This window comes from Rousettus aegyptiacus, unplaced genomic scaffold (genome assembly GCF_014176215.1).
Source record: "Rousettus aegyptiacus isolate mRouAeg1 unplaced genomic scaffold, mRouAeg1.p scaffold_m13_p_2, whole genome shotgun sequence".
Classification (NCBI taxonomy): Eukaryota; Metazoa; Chordata; class Mammalia; order Chiroptera; family Pteropodidae; genus Rousettus; species Rousettus aegyptiacus.
Window position 1 is genome coordinate 58,036,948 of NW_023416295.1, and position 15,751 is coordinate 58,052,698.

Genomic DNA, 15,751 nt, shown 5'->3' on the forward strand with positions numbered 1-15,751 from the left:
AATGGAACCTCACCTCCCCTTGCTGCGTGGCTTACAGAAATCAGTTAGATGGAGATGAAGGATCTGGAAATGATCGTGCTAACTATCTGAAAGATTCCCCTCAGGTTACCCTACTTCTTCATTGTGTTGGTATTTACTCCCTCTTTTGGAACCTCAGATAGTTATGTGGTACCTATATGCAGCCCCAGACATACGGCGGATTCATCTGGTTCTCCCAGTGGCCAACTGTGAGAGCCACAGATCTTCCCATGGCTGCCGAGTTTAAGAATAGAGACTTGATGCTTCCCTCTGCCTGGCCCACGTAAGTTGACTGTATGGGAACACTGGCTTCCATCTCTCATTGATTTACTAAACATTTTAGGAAAACACAAAGTATAGGGCATGCAATAAGGAACACTCATGTACCTGCTCCTCTATTTAAGAAATAAAACATTTCAAGATCACTTGAAGCTTTTGTGTATCCTTCCACAATCACATTCCTTTCCTTCCTCTCCAGAAGTAATTATTATCCTGAATGTGGTGTTTATCATACCAAGTACTTGTCTTTATATGGTTACTATGGTATATTGTGTTTTAAATATATCTTAGTAAATGTTGAAAAACTGGTTCTCTAAGGAGGGAAGGGGGAAAAAAAAAACCTGATGTAAAGCATGTGCCAATTTCATGGTGTAAATATTCCCACAATGGCTACTTTCAAGTCACAGATGTCAGTGAACGTTGGGTTGGGAAGAGATGAGCCCAATAGATGTGAGCTTCAGCACCCTGCTGCTTTGCTATACTGCTCTATACGTCCTGCAGTAACTTGATTCTTTCCCTTCAACATTATCATACTTGTGATTTGTTCACGTTGATACAGGTATTCCTAGGATTTTTCACTTCCACCGCTATATAGGATTGGTTGCATTAAAATTTATTTTTCTTTTTGATGGACATTTAGTTTGCTCCCAATATTTTGACTCTTAAAAAGAATGCTGTAGAAATCATTTTTTGAATGGACTTCGTGGTGCACTAGTACAAAAGACTCCAAATCTCAGAATGAAACTACCAGGTCTTGGGTACACAGTGTTTCAACATGACTAGATTTTGCTGGGTTTTTCTCCTAAGCAGCTGTAATGATTTATCCTCCCACCAGCAGTATCTCTTTACCCTCATTTTCTTCTACTCTTAGTTTTGACAGATGTTACTGACTGAAATTGACATGAGAGCAAGTCTTTAAGAAGGAAATTAAGGTTAAATGAGGCCATAAGGGTGAGGCCCTAATCTAATAGAAGTGGTGTCTTATAAGGTGAGGAAGAGACACCAGAGCTCTCTCTCTCCACTCATGCACAGAGGAAAGACCTGCGAGGCCACAGTCAGAAGGTGGCGGTCTATAAACCAGAGCACCCTCACCAGCAACCGAATTTGCTGGCACCTTGATTATGGACTTCTAGCTGACAAAACTGTGAGAAAATAAATGTCTATAGTTTAAACCACCCAGTCTGTGGTTTTTGTTATGGCAACCCAAGCAGACTAGCACAACAGACTTTAATTTTTGCCTTTAAACAGATGCAGTTTTCTTTTCTTTTATTTTTAGAAAATCTTTGATTCTTCATAATCAAACTACAACTCTTAGTTTGAAGAAACTCTTAAACTTAATAATTCACTTATTTACTTCTTCCCAATTTCCTCCCTCTGCTCCACTCAGGCTGATTTTCTCAGACTTCCCAAATATACCATGTTCATTCTCATCTCTGGACCTTGCCCAGCATATCCTGCCTTCTTCCTTAATGGTATCCAAATCCTACCCACTTTTTAATACACAATTCAAATCCCACTTTTTAACAGTTAGGATTCCTGGTTCAAATGGAAGAAAATCCAAACCAAATGTTTATAGGCATGAAGTGTAAATCTGGTTTCAGGAAATACAGAGAGCTTATCATAGGGATGCCACAGACCCAAGCAGTGCTTTTTGGTCCTTCTTCTCATGTCCAGTCTCCACCTCACCCTGCCTTGAACTTATTCTCTCCTATAAACATCCTTCTTCTAAACTAAGGGGCTGACACAGGGCCATAGAAATCTCCAAACGTACATTATCCCCTCTATGCCTAATCCACAAAAAAAGAGCTTTTCTCCCCTCCTCCCAATTTACAATACCCCGGAGGGGGAAATTTTTCTTTGGCTTGATTTGAATCCAGTGCCATTCCTTTGTTCAAGCATTCTGGCTAGAAGATTGTGATACAATGATTGCCAAACCTAGGGCATATGCCCACATCCGTAGCCACAATAAGTTTGCATTGTTGTTATAATCACATTATATTGTGACTGGCAAACCTGCTAAAACTACATAGAGGACAGAAGATCAAATCCCCTAAAGAAAGGATCTTGCTAAAATCAAACAATATTATCTACCGCATGCCCGGTCCATGACACCATCCCTATTTCTCTAGCCCTCATCGCTACTCTCCACTTCTGAACTGATACTGCATTTAGAGTATCTATCAATCACTTATCAAGTATCTTGTGTTTCCTGCTAAGTTATATTTTTCTTGAAGTTAGGGATCATGTGTTCACTTTCTGTGTGCCCTTTGTAGCCCATGACAGAGAACAGAGCATAAGAGGCATCAGATTCTTTGAACTTGTGGCCTGCTATTTGTAAGGGAATAGATCTTTTAAATCCATTTGTATTGACTTCAGTAGCAGCTTTCACTCAGATTAGAGTTTTGATGTTAAAATGAGATTCCGGAGATAATAACACTGCCAAAACTCTGTATGATGTATTGCAATTTAGGAAACACTTTTACAAGGCAGGTGCTATCCCCACTTTATAGATGAAGAAACTGAGGCTCAGAGTGGTTAAGTGTCTTGCTTAACGTAGCCCATCTGTTAAGTGGCAGAAATGGATTTGCCACATTTTGACTGGGATTTGGGAGCCAAGCTTTCTGTCACAGCCCCTAGTGCGGGCTGAGTGCTATGGAAGGTGCGATGAGGAACTCTTCTGGAAACAGCTCTCCGGGGACTGCCCTCAAGAAGCTCTGATCACCTTTCCATCCTGCAAAGTGTCCATGAATGGATCCGGTCTATGGAAACTGTCTACATTTGGGCACTTGCCACCTTGAACATGTGTTTGAAGCCTGGAACCAAAGCATCTTTGTGGCCCCGGACATTACTGAGGAGAGAGATTCAGCCCACATTTAAATGCCAGATGATAGAAGCAAGTGGCCAAGCAGTGCAGGCATTTTTGCCAAGTTGGCACGAGAGCAAGTGTGACTAAGCCAATGGGACTAGAGGTGGCAAACAATTTGTGTCTGGTTGGAACCAAGCTCTGTGTTGGTGATAACACTTCCAGAACAAGCGAGGGTGACCATAAACCTGTGTTCCAAGGAACCCTCGCTGTAAGGGAATGAACTGCACACACTTCTGTTATTTAACAGAAATCCACCAATGGAGCCCATCTTTCAACCTCAGCAAGAACAGAAATGTGGGCAATGTCATTGCCAGGCCTTCTCTGCCTGCTGCTAGCCCAGCAGAAGCTTGTAAAGGCAGAACTTCAGGGCCCAGACGTCTTGTTTCTGTTGCTTTTGCCAGAGAGTTGCTCCAGAGGAGGTTTGCATTGTGTTATAATCACATGCTTTGCAAAATGATAGTTAAGAGTCTGTTAGCATTTCCACCCCAAACCTCATATTTTCAGCTGCTCACAGTGACTCAAATATAAGAATTCTCTTTCGGCTGAAATTTGGCACACAGGGTCTCAGGCCCAGCTGGGGAGCAATTTCAACCTTTTTTGGGACCGGATTTCAATAACATCCATTTGGCTGTTTTTGAATAACAGCAGAAGCACAACAGAAGAGAAGTTAGCATTTTTAGAGCAATGTGTTGCCATTATGTGACTCAAAAACTGGTACTGGGGTTGGGGGGGCGGGATGGGGAACCCACCCTAGCAAGTTTCAATAAACCCTGGCAGGTGATTAGCCTCCGAGTGGACTGAGCATGTATACTATTTTCTTAAATCTACATTAAACAACATGCCAGTCTGTTGTTCAGAACAGAAGAATGATTTTGTTTAATAACATATTGTGTTTTTGAAAAGCAAAGTTGACTCAGGAATAATGACACACACCAGTGGATACTGAATTTCTACTACACCCACTCCTTGGTGCAGTTGAGGCAGTGGTAAATTGTAGGATGCAACTGAGTTCCCAAATGTTCAGGGAAGAATTGCAAAGGGGCAGGGGGTAGGAAGAGGGAGGCAGCACCAGGACCGCAAGGATGCGAGGAATACTGCTGATGATCTAATATCAGCGACCCAAGGTCTGGCCCTTCCTTCTGGAAGGAAAAAGACATCAGAACTAAGATCCTCTTCTCCCCTTCTCTGCTCCCTAAGGACAGCTCATCAAATTACAAATTACAGATTCCAAAAAAGCAAAAATGATACCAAACTTATTTTCTAATGACTTATTTCAGGAAAAAAAGGAAGGCATAGAGAATAATATAACACATGTATCCAGTTTTATTATTTCATAATCAAACATTGCAAATACAATTAAAGTCCCTTCTGTTTATTTATCAGCTTTTTTTTTTCTTTGATGATTTTCTTGTCTCAATATGAAGGTTTACTATTGTCCTCTTTATATAGAATGTTAGGGCTCCAGCTTCTATTTCATGGAAGTAATTATCTATTATTCTTCCTCCTCTTCCTTCTACATTATTAGAATTTATCTAAATTCTTTTTAAAGTTATGCTTTTTTGCCCCCAGAAGTTCATAGGTTCTACAACTTAATGGTAGTCACCTGTATTGAGGTTGGGAACTTGAGATTCAAAAGCACCTTTTTTGGTCAAAGTCAGATGAAGACAATTTTCTTCAAAATGATGCTCTAGCATACCTTAAGAAGGTTCTATTATTGAGACAGATGCCCAGAGTGTCTAAATTCCGGCTTCTGCATGCTTTCTTCCATACCAACTGCCCTCTTCTGCAGTTTAGGAGAACTACCTACTGACGTGGCCATCAGTCCCACTCCTTCTGTGTTCATCAATACCTTAGAAAATTTGACTTATAAGCATCTTGAGTCTGTGTGAGCTACCTCAAGTTCTCTGCTGATCTCTTAACTATGACCCTCGGGAAAGCGTCTAACCAGACTATAAAGTAGCCAATTCTAAGACTTGGCGAGACATTTGACCCAAGAAGTCCCAGTGCAGCAGGCTGTAAAAATCCTGGTAGTTAGCTCTCTAGCAGCCATCTTGCACCTATTCCTGGCTCATAGACCCTTGATTTTTTTTCAAGTATCAGGTAGCCATGGGCTTTGAGGAAACCGGACCCCTCTCAGGGCCAGGGCGAGAAACAGTACTGCATGCTGGGTAAGAATCTGGGCTCATTATTCCCTCATTTAGTAGTTATGACTTTAGTAAATTACTAAAACTCTATGTCTCAGTTTGAGTCCTCTTGTCAGAGATTGTTACAGCTAACTTGCTGGATTTGGCAGAGTTTATAAAAACAAAAAGTCTGGGAACTTGTTAATGTCGAGTCACTGAATTAGCCAACCATGGAATATAAGCTCCCTGAAGGCAGGGATTTTTGTCTGCTTTATTCACTCAAGGATCTCTAACACCTAAAACAGTGTCCGGAAAATAATAGGTGCTAAATATTGACTAAATTGAATTGACTTGAATCCCAGACTCATCAAATTTCAGACAAGACTTTTTATTTATGTAAGATAAGAAATATCTTCTATAGCTAAAAGAATCTCGATACACAGAAACCATTTGTCTAGACAATACTATCCTTTTCTTGGAAATGTCCTTTCACACCTAAACAAACATAGTTATGATGAGAGCTAAAGTATTACAGTTTGACTTTAGGGCCACGGTTAATTCTTTCAGGGGTAACTGACTCAAACTGGTCCAATCATAGTCCTTCCCCAGGAATTTGGAATTAGACAAGGAGATTCAAGTTCGGTCTTGCTGCTTTTTGAAATGAAAGAAATGTGAACTTGTGCTATGGTGGCAGTTGTATTTCCTGTGTGTACTCATGAGGACCACAAACAGATTAGCAGGTAGCAAGAGGATAGAAAGAAGCAGATGGATGGAGAAACAAAGACAAAGGATAGCTATAGAAAGCTCATGGTATTGAAGTGTGGTTCCAGTTGTTTTGGAGACCCACTTACATTCCAGTTATTGGGATCTTGGATACATGTAAATTTTTTTTTTTAATAATCAAGTCCCTTTTTTCCTTAAGCAGTTTTGAGTTAGGCCTCCACTACTTGCAGAGAAAAGGTCTTAAGAGCTTTTTGTTTTAATTATAGCTCTGAATTCTGAGCAAACTGCACCTTACTCTCTATAACATATATATTCCTGAAGATGAAAACTTTTATATAAAGCAGAAACTCTGAGGGACAACTATAACCCAAAACATAACCGTAAACCTTCGGAAACTTACATCAAGAGCAAACTATATGAGGCCAGTTGTCTCAAGTCTACCTTTAAGCCATCTTTTACAAGCTTTCCAATCCAATCCTCCTTCTTCGTTCTTAGAAACATGGTGACCAATCTAGGTTCTTCAAGTTTTACGATGGTGTGGTCCACCACTATCCCCTTGTTCTTTCAGGTGGCACACTTCATAACTGAAAAGTCTTTCTATTTCTAGCTGTTCAGTACTTAACTCTTGCAGTTTTGGTTTTTTGTTTTGTTTTGTTTATTTTTTATTAGTATCAAATAATTTCATGGTTTCATTTTTACTTTTTCCTGTGGCTTCAATGTATAATTCCAAGAACTAAGTAACTCTATCAACCTGAAACTGTTGTTGGGTTCCATGTTGATAACTTTTTATTAGACCACATGAATTATCTGGTCTAAGGCCAAGATTCATTTCTGCAGTTGCCTGCATATCTGTATGTTCTGATATACCCTTTATTATTGTCTGCTTTCCATTGCATGTTGTCAAAGACCTGGGAACTGCATTCATTTAAATTTTGTTTGTAGGGTTTCTAAGCAGTGTGTGGCTTGGAACACAGAAAACATTACTTTCATCAAACTAGATTCGAGGAGTCATGAAAAATAGTATGATGAGAGAAATTTGAGCCCAGGAATAGGTACTCAATTTCATATTCAACTCCTGGCTAAGAAAGATTATTTTAAATGTTCCCACACAAAATTACCTTTCAATGCTTTAATCTGAAACCTATCACACAATGGTTATTTCCTTGCAAGTATTTGTTATTTAGTTATCTGTTTAAATATTGAGTTTTTACATTGACTTTTTAGAATTGTTCACCATACATTCTTACTCTTTAAAATGTATTCCCATATTTCTCCTTCCTCTATACACATACACGCACACACACATGCACACACACATAGGTGTTCTTTTGAAAAATCAGGCCTTAAGCCTGGATCTATACTTGGCCAACATCTTCAAGGTCACTAATGTTACTTCTTGCCTCTGCTGTGTGGGAGCCAAAGAAAGTGAGTCATCGGGGTGAATAATGCCTCTGTAACACTACCAGATTGTGTTTGTCTCCACTTCAAAGCTCTTAGTTTTAAAAGAATAGTATTTCTCCGTCCCGCCCACCCAAACAGCAGTCTGGATAGCTGAGAGGCAATGGTTAGATGAATAGCAGCATCATTTCCATAGGATTAACTCTGCCCACCCCCCACCCCACCCCCTAAAAACCTAGCAGTACCTCTTATGGAAATTCTTAAGCCGAATTCTTTTCTTTCTTTTTCTTTTCTTCAGTTCACTTTCCTTCCTTCCTTCCTTCCTTCCTTCCTTCCTTCCTTCCTTCCTTCCTTCCTTCCTTCCTTCCTCCTTCCTTCCTTCCTTTCTTCCTTCCTTCCTTCCTTCCTTCTTTCCTTCCTTCCTCTTTCCTTCCTTTTTTTCTTCCTCCCTCCTTCCTCTCCTTTTCCTCCCTTTTTTCCTTTCATTTTTTCTCTTTCTTTTTTTTTTTTCTTCTTTTCTTTTTGCCCCACCCAGGATTATAATTACACCTTTCTTGATCAGCTTTCAGTCACTTTTTGTCCCTTTAGTGCTTTATTTTCTTTTCCATCCTAAAACTAATTGTGACTTTGGGTTTTCCAAAAAAAAAAAAAGAGAGAGAGAGAGAGAGAGAGCGAGAGAGAGAAAATAAAATAAAAGAAAGGAAGAGAGGAGAGGAGAGAGAAGGGGAGAGGAAGAGGGGAGGGAAGGGGAGGAAGAAAGTTTTTATACCATAGAATCTAATCCCACTTCCAGAGCACTTTCATGACTCCTCTTGCAAGGACTGTATTTTAAAAGTCATGTGCCTTTCATAGAACTACAGTGCAGAGTGGCCACGATGCAAAGAATAATGGCAGAACTACCATTTTTGAGAACCTAAGTAAGGTGCCAGGTGCTTTATACAAACACTTTATTAAATTCTCATGACTAAAATAAGCCTTGAAATCTTTTTTACACATGAGTAAAGTGAGGTTTAGAGATATTGAATTACTTGCCTAAGGTCATAGTCAATAAGCAGGAAGGGAGAAAAGATCTAACTCTATATGATGCCAAGATCCATGCTTTTTTGCTCAGCTTCTTGGATGAGAAAAAATGATATTAACCAGTCTCAAATTCCTAATTTTTCCATGCCCTTCATTTCTTCATGCCAATTTATGGAATAACTTGAAAGAGTATACTTTTCTTTGATCAGTCCAATGTTACTTCACCCCAAAACACCTCATTGTATCTGATGATATTTAGGAATATCTTTCCTATACAAGTGGATAACATATCTTAGACATTTTGCCAATCCTTGTTCATGTCCTACATGTGCTAATCAAAGTTCCTATACACCTAGGGTAATGATATAATTAATCATCCAAACTGGGACACTTTTGATAATGAAAAGGAATGCTATTAATAACTATTCTGGGCAAACCCAGACTGCCCCAGGCAAAGTAGAATATATGGCCACCCTCTTCGTACAAACTATAACCAAGCTAATGCCTTCTATGGACAAAGAGAGTATGAGTAGTCAACCTTTGACTAAACACTATGCGAAACAAGAGCACAGAGGTTATAGGGAGAGAAGCTAGAATTACCAGACCGAAAACTCTGACTCACAAGCAATTGCTGCATTTCTGGGCCTGGCCATGTGTGATGGGAGAGGAATGACAGCTGGAAATGACTTAAAATTAGAAATATCATGTCCCTATCCCTTAAGGAAGTAGTTCTCAAACTTCAGTGTGCTTAAGATTCACCATCATTTTTATTTAAAATGAGGATCCCTAACCTCCATACCTTAGAGATATTGAAAATACAGTCTGAGGTAAGCTGAGGAAACTGCATTTTAACAACCCCCCATGGGGATTTTGATATAGGTAATTTACAAACTGCCCTGGGAAACAAAATAGTGTTCTATGATACAGTCTTTGCATACTTACTCTACAAAGATAGGCAAGATTCAGAGGAAGTCCCTGTAGGCCTTAATAACACAACTGTTTACAACATGAAGATGTGTTCCCAGATACCATCTGCATGACCTGAATCACCATTTGAATCAAATAATTTAAACTATGTTAACCTTATAATTACTTTCAACATAGATTTTCAGGGCCTCTTAGCCACACACACACACACACACACACACACACCTCTCTCTCTCTCTCTCTCTCTCTCTTTTATATTGAATTCAAAGAAAAGAGAACATTTTCTATGCTTTCTGATAATCAAAATAATGATAGTTGCCATATATTGAGCAATGCTCTTGTGCCAGATATTTATATACATTACCTTGAACACAAAATCTCTCAGAAGTTAAGTCATGTTAGCTTTGTTTTATAGATGATGGACTGCAGACTCAGAGAAGTTAGGTGACTTGCCCAAGGTCTCACAGTTAGTAACTGGCACACCTGTCATAAAAAATCAGGTCTGCTGCCTCACCCTTGAAACATTTCGCGAACTCAGAAGCACCCTGTGAGGACTGAAAAATACTCGTTAAAAGGTTACATCATGCATATAAGCTAGTGTGAGCTTTCTAGAAGTATGTTCTTAGACAGAGAGAAGGCCTCACTGGTGACTTTGAGAAATGCTGAGGCATTTCTTTGATCTAAAAAGATAAGATAGAGCCGATTATCAGTTAACATTTGGGAAACTTAGGGGTACAGCTAACAACCATTTTACAAGCTGGCCTTTGGATTGATCTCTTTTGTTGGCTATGCCGATGCTGCGCTCTTTATTCATATTTTCAAGGAAACACAAGCAAAACGACTGTTTGTAATTGTGCTCCCTTCCTGCAGTCTGCCTGCTCCTTCTGAGTATCATGGGCTGGTTCCATACGCAGCGTGTCGTGTGGAAGGACTGGTGGCAGCTGCAAGTTGGTGTGTGACACATTGAGTAGTCATATTTCTCTTCTCTGTGGCCCTCCAAAGCCCTTTCCAACATAACTTTTCCCCATCTGTTCTCGTTTGCACTGCATAATAGGGGACAGGTTTTGGAACTTGGGATTCAAAAAAACATTAAGAGAAAATAAAAATGAGATGTAATTTGAGTAGAAAGAAACTCACTGGCTCTCCTCCCCCCCCCCACCCCCCAGCCCCACCCTTCAGTTACTGGGATCATTACCAGAGTATTAAATTGATCAAATTTTTACTCTAGCCTAGTTGATTCTCTGTATGTAGAGATGGGAAAATATGAGAGCACTTAAAAATCTCTTTAACGGTCTGCATAGCAATAAGCTACACAGCCTGGCCGAGTCATTAGTAGCTACAGTGTTGCCCAGTACCTGACTTAAAGTTTTTCCACATTTGCTTAGAATTTCTATAAGTTACATTAATTGCCTCATGTCTCAGTTTCATTCTCTATAAAATGGAATGTGTGATGTGAATTTTAGAATACTCAGACAGGGTTTGCCAAAGTGCTGTAAATCCACCTCTGTGTCTGCAATAAATGATTTTGGAAATGATGCAAGTGTCTTTAAATTTTAAACGTAATAATTTTTTTCTAATACACATTAGGAAAAAAGTGCAAATGGCAAAGTATAACCATGATCTCACAGACAGTTTTGCATGGGATGAGGCTAAACTAGGCATTTAAGATTAAAAAGTAAATAAAATTAAAGAATATTTAGTAAATAATAAAAGTGAATATGGCAAAACAGAAACAGAAGTCCAAGAATGATGGCTTAAAAAGCAACTTACAGCAGAGCAGCGGTTCTTTTATTCTTTCTTTTTTCTTTCATCCTTTCTTATTTTTTCTTTTTTCCTCTCTCTTTCTCTTTTTTCTTTCTTTCTTCTTTCTTTCTTTCTTTCTTTCTTTCTTTCTTTCTTTCTTTCTTTCTTTCTTTCTTTCTTTCTTTCTTTCTTCTCTCTCTCTCTCTCTCTCTCTCTCTTTCTTTCTTTCTTTCTTTTTGAAGAGCTTTCTTGTATAGGCCTCTTGTTCCCCATGTTGGATGAATCGTAATCCTTGGGTCACAGCCTGCTATGACCATCGCTCTAGCAAGGGTTTATAATCCTTTTGCCATCACAGTCTTCTTTGAGAATCTGAGCAAAGTAATGGATTCCCTCAGAAAAACGTATATTCCCAAACATACTTCTGTGCATGCTATATGGGTTTTCAGAACTACTTGGAGTCTGTGGACTGTTGGAGATTTCAGACCATAAATTCAAAGTTGCATCCACTTGCTTGGCAATGTCATTCTCTGCTTTCTTAAGTCCAAAGGTCAGTGGTTGAGTTTTTAAACCACACCTGTTACATTTCTACAAGGAGTACCATCTTCCTTCATTGCCTGCCCAGAGCAAAACCACCCAGCCTGCTGCCTGCAATTATATAGATAGTACAGAAAATATCCACTTTCTGCCTTTTCTCCCACTCTTTTTTTTTTTTCTAAATCAGGAATATTCCATAACATGTCTGTAGTTGGGTCCGTTGCTGTTTGCCCAGCTAACTTCCTCTTCCCTTGGCATTGGCTCCTCTCCACAACCATACAGTGGTCAATCGATGTCTTTCTATGTTCCATCAGAACTTGGAAAGAGAAATGGATGATATGAAACTCGGGAGAGGATCTTTATTTGTTCATTCTTCAGAGAAGAGTTTCAAGCACAGAGAAGTCATTTACAAATGTTTTTGATGATATTGACTCCTTCAGCAGACCCCTTTAGAGCCGAAATGGTTCTGGTTTAGTAATCATATTCATAACTCCCATTGCCATTTCCTCTCTCTTCCTCAAATACCCAGTTATTTGTGAGAAAATTGGTGGTAATATTAATAAGAGTAATGATAACTGTTAGCACTTACTGAGCATATCTCAGGCCCTGTACAACCTCCACTCCATGGTCTCTCATGAGGCTGATAGTATTATTTCCTTCTCCACTTAAAGATATGGAAACTGAGGTTATTGAGTCAGAAAATGCTAGAACCACTATACAGAACCAGGACTGCCTCACTCCAGACCTATCAATTCTTTCTTTTAAAATTTGAACTTGTTTCTAGTCAAAGTAGTGAAATATTTTATCCCTGACTCTGCCTTTCTGTTGTCTCCACCATCCAATTTCCCCTCCCTACCATTCCGAGAACTTTTGTTGAATTATACTAGCCAATATAGATGTATGTCTCTCTTTTTTTAAACTCAAATGGTAGCATATGACCCAATTTTTTGAACTTTACTCCCATTCACTCCTATGTTTGGAAGCTCATACATTAAGAAGTTTCTTTAAAAAAAAAAAATCTTCATATTGTTTCATTGTAAGAACCTATCATAATTTAGGGGCTCAGTATCCTATTGATACATTTAGGTTGTCTTCGACCTTTTATTTTTATATGCAGTGCTGGAATGAAAACCTTGTATATGTATCATTTCAGAATTGGATGAGGATATGTGCAGGAAATATTCTTGGAATGAAATTGCAAGGTCCATTTGTAATTTTGCAATATGTCAAATTGCTGTGCACATACTTTTTACCAGCTCCAGTTTGACCATAATGTATGAGAGTAACTTGCAGTATTTTTTATGATTTCCAGTTTTTTTCCTACTCCCACATCTGAAAGTTTCATCTTCTTTAAAATGTCTCCAATTGTTTTATTAAAAAGAAAAACAAGGCTCAGTTGATGTTCCCTGTTCACAAACACACACATTAGATTTTTTCCTGTTGCACATTTTCACCTACTTTGCTTAGAGCTACCTCTAACTTCCAAAGGAAGCTCAAAGGATAAACAGTTTAAAGGCTGGGATGCTCTCAGCAAGTCCTGCTTAACTACTCAACCAGCAGATGGTTGATCTCCAAACCATTTACTACTAAGCCTTTTCATGCGATTTCCAATAATATCTTCCACTGTTGGGCATGCCCGCCACAAAGCCCCCTGCCTCCAACCTTTCTAATAGTTTGCACCAATTATATGTATCTTTGCTGCCATACCACTCTATTTATTTTTCACATTCTTTAGGAGGTTAATGACTTTGTGGAAATCTAAAACAGCCCCTTCTCAGGAAGTGGTAAAAGTTTCTTGGAATAACAGAAACAAGTCTTGAAAGGGCTCTTGAATTCAGCAGCATTTTTGATTAATTAAAAACCCCGAGAGGTAATGATATGCATAAAAATTCAAGATATAATGATCAGTGACCAAAATCTGATACATTAGTATGAATACTATCCTTTTAGTATGAACAATCAAAAAATTTCTAAGGGAGAAACAACAGCACCCTTCCTCCAATTCCTTCTTCACAAATTCACGCCCCTTCTCCTCCTTTAAGTCATTTTTAGATATTAATTATTTAGCAAAGCGGAAGAACCAGAGGCCTTACCCTCCTTGTAATAAGAAGGCTTTATCTTCTCAGGAACTCAAGTTCAGTTCAGAAACTTTCAAACATGGTTTTAAAGGCTTTTGTGAGTCAACTGTTAGTGAGTCACACAAAAGGGGCCGTTATTAATAAGCATATTCTGTTTATCGTAGAGAAATGAAAGCCTCAGAATAATTCACCAAATGTTTAAAGAGAAAACAAAAAACAATGTGGTAAACATATCAGGACTTGATGAGCTGTCTAGGTAATTGGTTGTTTCTATGCACCTGGTTCCAAAGACAATATTTAATGTGTAATCTGTTTCATTTTGCTTGGGGAAGTAAGTGTAACTCTACCCCCTGGATCACATCTGCATTAAAATTAGGGGCGGCAGAGTCTTGTTTTAGTGAGTGGAAATTTATGCACATGAGTTGTCTTTTACATGGAGACAGCAATTATACCCCTAGAAAAGCAGACTGTGGGAGAAAATGACATATTCAACACTAGGGAACAAAAGCCTAATGCTAAGGGGACATTAACAAGGTTGGGAACCCCCTCCCAACAATTAACATGATCATTTACAAAATCTGCAATCTATAAAATTATTTTAAAAACATGTTTTTCAAAACAAGTGGCTTTTTCTCCTTTCTAAAAAAAAAAAAAATATCAGCAGCAACCATGCAGAATCTATTCCACTGTAACAAATAATATTTTAAAATCTCTTCAGATATATTAAGGACTGAGATAAACAAACACCAGAGTGGTAGGTGACCCCTAATTTAACAACCTTATAGGGACTTAAGGGAAAATGTGGCCAAGAATTTTTCATTTTTATGTGATGTTTGAAAGCAACAATTTCTAATCAGAATTCTAGAACACAGAAAGATTGCAAAGAGGATATGCAAATAAAAGTTTTTAAAAATGCTTTGTTGGTTGACTCGTTAAAAAGGACAAAGCTGGAGCCATTGAAATGGATTTAAGGTTTTGTTTTTTTCTCTAACTCCTCTCTAGGACTGTAAGAAACGGATAAGGAAAGATGTATTTTTCACTCTTCTGTGTTCTCTCCACTTTTGTGCTTCCTGGGAACATATGAAGTGCCAATGACAATACTTTATTTCATGTACTGATTGTATCCCCAATAGAAAAATATAAGCCGTGCTTAACTAAAATAAGTTACAATAAGTGAATTTGTTTTTGGGGTCTTTAAATTTTTAATATTTAATCCTAATTTTCAGTATACATGTATGTGCATTTTTGCTTAGTTGTGCTTCAATTTCTGAGTGATGGTTCGTTCCTGGTTTTGGCACACACAAAAATACTGAGTGAAAGCACTAGTACTTTTCATTGATATGCTATGAGATTTTTATTTTGTTTTATTTCTGTAAAACTTGAGTTTTTCAATTAATTTTTGTATATTTTCAGAAAGTAACATTTATAGAGTAACGTCAGTGGGCTAGGCATTGGGAAAAGCAAGCTGCAAATTCTAAATTCTGACTAACTTTGAAAATACTAGAAATTTTAAATGTAAACAAACATGGAAGAAGTAGGGTATAAATGTTTCTAACATTTTTTGAACCACCAGAACACTAAAATCGTAGACACTGTAAAACTATGGCATGGAAACGTGATATGTGGGAAGGGGCATAATAGAATGGGCTTAAGAGACACAAATTCTACTTTGTATTTATTAACTACCACTTTAGGGGGAATTCATTCAAATTCATTAAGCCTGTTTCTTCCACAGTTAGAAAGTAAAATGGAGGTGGAGCCCACTGACCTGTTTTCATCAACAAATCAAAGGCACTGTCATCATTATCAATAACAACAACAAAAATCAGTGTGTTGGGGGAGGAACAGAGGATTAACTGATCTTCAAAACTAAAGGAGACTTCATAAAAGGTCAAACAACCAAATGATGTAAGTAGTCACTGTCTGAATCCTGATTTGATAAAAGACCTTTCTGAGAAAATCTAGGCAATTTGAATCTGAACTGGGGATCAGATGTATCAAGTAACCATTAATTTTGTTAGGTATGATAATGGCATTATGAT